The sequence below is a fragment of the Delphinus delphis genome, chromosome 13 (genome assembly GCF_949987515.2).
Source record: "Delphinus delphis chromosome 13, mDelDel1.2, whole genome shotgun sequence".
NCBI lineage: Eukaryota > Metazoa > Chordata > Mammalia > Artiodactyla > Delphinidae > Delphinus > Delphinus delphis.
Window position 1 is genome coordinate 33,480,929 of NC_082695.1, and position 5,593 is coordinate 33,486,521.

The following is a 5,593-nucleotide window of genomic DNA, read 5'->3' on the forward strand; positions in this document are numbered from 1 at the left end:
GAAGGTCCACCCTGAACCTAAATGTGTCTGGTCGGTCAGTGTTGTACGGTGGCTACAACTTCACTTTTGTATCATTCTACCTTGTTGGCAAGCTACATTTCTAGGTTAACAGTTCTACCAAATATGGATATGAAAGGTTATTTTTAATAAGACAATGTTGCAAATTATGGTCAACCAACATCTTTTCATACCTCAAGCATTAAAAAATGAGATTCGTTACAAAAATATACAGAGACACCACAAACTGATAGCTGCCCATAACATTAAACAAACTGGACTCTTAAGAGTGGCTTCTCAATCGCATATCATTTTAATAATAACCATTGCCTGGTACAGGGAAAACTGACAAGTGTTTTTTAAGCATCATTGCAACATTGTATTCCTGATAATTTAAGTAAACCAAACTGTGAGTAAATGAATGATACATGCCTAAAAATATCATGGTTTATGCTATCAGTGGTCACTGGACTTAGGACTAGTCCAAGACCTTGATCTAGATTTTGACCTAGACCTAGACTGTGATCTTGACTGAGATTTGGATCTAGGTGGTTCTTTTTTCCTTGATTCCTTTTCATGTCTTGAGCCAGACGTATAATGTGTTTTGGAATGTGTTTTAGTGATGCCTCTAGTTTTGGTGTGAGATGCAGACCTAGAATGTGATTTAGCCTTCATTTCTTTCTTGGGCTGGGACTTGGACTGTGATCTTGAATTGGATTTGGATCTTGAAAAAGATCGATTTCGGTGTTTGAATCTATCATTATCGGAACAGCTTCTGCTGTGCCGTGGTCTTCCAGTCAGTCTACTGTTTCTAGGACTATAAGATCTTCTATAGTTGTAATCAAAGGAAGGACTTCTTGATCTCCTTCTTTCAGTAACTTCGGCTTCTAGAACGTCTGTATCTGTCATAATCATCATAGAGTGAAGAGCTATACACATTCCTCCCTTCCTTGGCTTTCATCTGATTTGGAGTCTTTTGATCCCCCCGTGCAAATGTATTTCAGTTTGGCGTCCACAAATCCGTTTTCTGTCCAAATTATGTAAAGCATCTTCTGCATCACGAACATCCTCAAATTGAACATATGCAAATCCTCTTGGACGGCGAGTGTAGAAATCAAGTGGAACATACACGTCAACTGTAGGACCATAACGACCGAATTCGCGTCGCAAATCTTCAGACCTGGTATCGTCCGCAAGTTCCTTACAAAGAGAGACGTGTTGGGGGGACGCAGGTACGGGGACATGATGGCATGAGTCTCAGCAGGGACACTAAGGGACTCATCAAACCGTCAGCACCTCTGGCGCCGGATCCTCAAGACACAGCCAGAGAGCTCTGCTATGACCTATTTTATTTATTTTTTATGGAAGTGTAATTAATTTACAATGTTGTGTTAGTTTCAAGCATACAGCAAAGTGATTCCATTATACAGATGAATACATATGTATTCTTTTTCATATTCTTTTCCATTATAGGTTATTACAAGGTATTGAGTATAGTTCCCTGTTACATACAGTAGGTCCTACTTTATATTATTTTTATTATTTCAAAATTTTAAGTTTTCTTAATAAGCCAGCACAAAGTATATGTTGGTGAATGTTTCATGTGAAATTGAAGAGATTATGTGTTCTGTTGTCCAGAGGGGTGTTCTGTAAATGTAAACAGAAATTATGTCAAATAAGTTGATTGCATTGTTTAGGTCTTCTGTGATCTTACTAATGTACTCTGTACTTGTTCTGTCCCTTCGAGAAGAACAGTGAAGTCTTCAACTATAATTGTGGATTTGTCTGTTTCTCGTTTCAGTTTTTGCTTCATGTATCTTGACCTTCTATTGTAAGGTGCATATGCATTTAGGATGGTTGTGTCTTTTTGGAGAATTAACCCCTTTATCATGCCACAATGTCCCTCTTTATGACTAATAATATTCCTTTTTCTGACGTCTTTATCTGTTATTAGTATAGCAACTTCAGCTTTCTTTTGGTTAGTGTTTACGTAGTTCATTTTTTAATTCTTTTTAAACTATCTGTATCTTTATATTTGAACTGTTTCTTGCAGACAGCATATATTTGGTTCTTATTTTTTATTATCTATCTTTTAAGCTGCTTTCTATTTGTTCCATCTGTTGTTTCTTCTTTTTTCTTTTATTATATTCTCTAATAAACAGCATGATTTATAATTTCATTTTATCTGTTATATTAGCTTCTTTATTCATTTGTGTTAATGTTTTAGTGTTTGCCCTATGATTTGCAATACACTGTACATCTTTAATTAATTAGAGCCACCCCTCAGGTGTCATTTTATCACTTTACACATGTTATGTAAGGTCTTTCAAGGATCTTACAACAATATATTCTCTATTCCTCTCTCCCATCTTTTGTGCTTTTTTTCCCATAAATTTTACTTTTGCATATGCTATAAACATACAATATGTTGTTACTATTTTTTACTTTAGACAGTTTTATTTTCAATCAATTAAAAATAAGAAAAAAAGAATTTTATGTTATATTCACTGATTCCATTTTCAACACTATTTCTTTGTGTCAGTCCAAATTTGTTTCCTCTCATATTCCTTCTGCCCGAAGAACTTCCCTTACCACTGTTTGTAGGGAAGGTCTGCTGGCAATGAATTATCTCAGTTTTTCTTTTTCTGAGAGTGTCTTTACTTCTTCATTTTTGAAAAATATTTTCACTGGGTGTAGAATTTTGGGTTGACTTTTTTTTTTCTCCTTCAGCACTGCATTGTCTTCTAGCTACAATAAGTCCACTGTAATTTTAATCTTTGTTCCTCTGCATAGAATGTGCCTTTTTTTTCTAAAGTGGAATTTGTTTTCTTTTTATCCTTCCTGTGTTCTCTGAATTTCTTGGATCTGTGTTTGCTTAGTGTCTGGGTTTTCTGTGTATGTGTGAATATTCTTTTTTTAAAATTTAATTTAATTTTTATTCTATATTGGAGTATAGTTGATTTACAATGTTGAGTTGGTTTCAGGTATACAGCAAAGTGATTCAATTATAAATATACATATATCCATTCTTTTTCAGTTTCTTTTCCCATATAGGTAATTACAGAATATTGAGTAGAGTTCCCTGTGCTATACAGTAGGTCCTTATTGTTTATCGATTTTATATATAGTAGTGTATATATGTTAACCCCAAACTCCTAATTTATCCCTCCTTCGCCCCCCACACTTCCCCTTTGGTAACCATAAGTTTGTTTTCCAAGTCTGTGAGTCTGTTTCTGTTTTGTAAATAGGTTCATTTGTATCTTTTTTTTTTTTAGATTCTACATATGAGTGGTATCATATGATATTTGTCTTTCTCTGTCTTACTTACTTCATTTAGTATGATAATCTTTAGGTCCATCCATGTTGCTGCAAATGGCATTATTTCATTCATTTTTATGGCTAATATTCCTTAGTGTCCATTTTTAATTTTGGAAAATTCTTGGCCATTATTTCCTCAAATATTAGTTCTGCCCTGGGAACTAATATTTCCTTCTGGGATTCTCCTTCTGGGATTCCAATTACATAGTGTATTAAACCATTTGATATTGTCTCACCACTCCTGGATACCCTGTTACGTCCCTCACGCACATATGTGCACATGCACACACACACGCACACGCGCACACACACACACACACTCATCTTTATTTCTGTATTCTGGTTTGAGAATTTCCTATTGATGTATCTTCAAGTTCCTTGATTTTTTCTTCAACTATGTTGAGTGAATCTGTTGACGCCATTCCTCACCTATTTTACTGTGGATTTTTAAAATTAAAATTCTGGCATTTTCATTTGGTTCTTTCTTATAGTTTCCACCTTTCTGCTGAGCCTTCCAATCTGAGCTTACATGCGATCCTCCTTTTTCAGTAGATTCTTTGACATATCAATCATAGTTATTTTAAATTTCCTATCAGGAAGTTTCACCATCTGTGTCATAGTTGATTCTGGTTCTGCCAATTGCTTTGTCTATTGGGAGTGTGTTGTTTTTTCTTGCGTTTTCATATGCCCCGTATTTTTTGTTGTTGTTGAAATTTGGATACCTTGTGTAGTTCAGTAGAGACTGAGGTAAACAGTTTTCATGCTTAGAAACAAGCATGCCTTTCCTTTTTTCTAGCCCTTTCATGCGAGAGTTTGAGAAATCTAGTTAGGATGTAGGTTACGCTTGAAGTTTGTTGTCTCTATCATGAACCTCAGTGAGCCATGAGCTTCAAATTCCTCCAGTGGTACCTTGTGTTCAGGATCAGGCTGGGCTGTCAGAGGTGTTTTGTTTTTCCTCAATGTCTGCTCTGTTCTCAGCTTGAGATTTCTTCTTTGCTGAACCTCATATCAGGTCTCCTTCCATACTTTTGTTCCTCTTTGAGCAGTGTTCTCTATGACTTGTTACTTGAACTCTGTTAGCATTTAGCATCACTACTGAGTGGAGACTGTATCCCTGGGTGTTTGGGGCGTGGCCTCCTGAGATCTCCTGCCACTTCCCCATCTGTAATTCTGAGCCCAGCATGTATTCTTTCTCCTCCCTCAAGAGTAGGTTGTTGGTTGTTCTGTTTCATTTGTTTTCTTCCCATGGCTGCAGTGGGTTTTTTCCAATACTCAAGGCTGGTGGGGTTAGTTCCTCTCCCTCCAGAAGATGAATGCTTTAGTTCTGTAGGAGAGATAGAGGGGAAGGTTCCAGGTGGAGTTCTGTGTTCTTCCCGTGGGAGTTGCTATTCCCTTTCCCAGGTATGCATTACAAGAGATGCTTTACTTAGACGTTTTCTCAGCTTTTCTGTGAGCACTTGGTGGGGATTTGTGGAGACATGGACCTGAAGGTGGCTGGACTCCTCTAATTTCTGTGACCTCCAGGGGCTTCTGAATCTCTTGCCACTTCACCCCTAGCTTCCGCCCTGACTGAAGTCTTCTTCCTGGTGCCTGGATGTGTCTCTCACAAGTACGCACAGCTCATATTATTTCTCCTTGCAGTCAGCTGTCTTTCCTCAGATGTGAGGCCAGTTGTTTGCCTCACAACCTCAGCTCTCCTGTGGGTACAAAACAGTCATGAATTTTCAGTGTGTCCAGATTTTTACTCTAAGTGTGGCAGTACTCTTTTTCTTCCTTTCCACATCCCTGAGTGGAAATTTAAAGTCCCCAGAGCTCTTATTTTCTTACTAAATCATTAAACTAAGGCAGCATTTACCAAACCTTAAAGTTTCAGGACCCTGTTACATAAAATTTGTTGAAAACCCCAAAGGTCTTTCTTTTCTGTAATAGATGATAGATAGATAGATAGATAGATATTTACTGTATTAGAAATTAAAACATATTTTAAAATAATTTATTAATTAATTTAAAAATAAAACCAATAAACCCATTATATATTAACATAACTTTTTTGGAAAATTAAACACATTTATAGAACAAAATATATTTAGCGATAAACATTTTACTGATTGTTTTATAATGTTCCAAATCTATTTGCTGCCTGGTTTAAGAGACAGTGCAGTTGGAATTTCATATCTCCTTTCTGCATTCAGTGGGTTGCTGTGTGACATCATATAACCTCTGGAAAATTCCACTGTAAACTCATGAAGGAATGAGAGTGAAAAGTAGAAATGATGTT

The 5,593-nt window shown here is 36.4% G+C and overlaps 1 pseudogene; it reads right to left on the reverse strand.

Annotated features, from left to right (window-relative positions):
* Positions 1-453: 453 nt before the first annotated feature.
* Positions 454-1,241, reverse strand: LOC132436579 (serine/arginine-rich splicing factor 10 pseudogene; annotated as a pseudogene).
* Between the last annotated feature and the right edge of the window lie 4,352 nt (positions 1,242-5,593).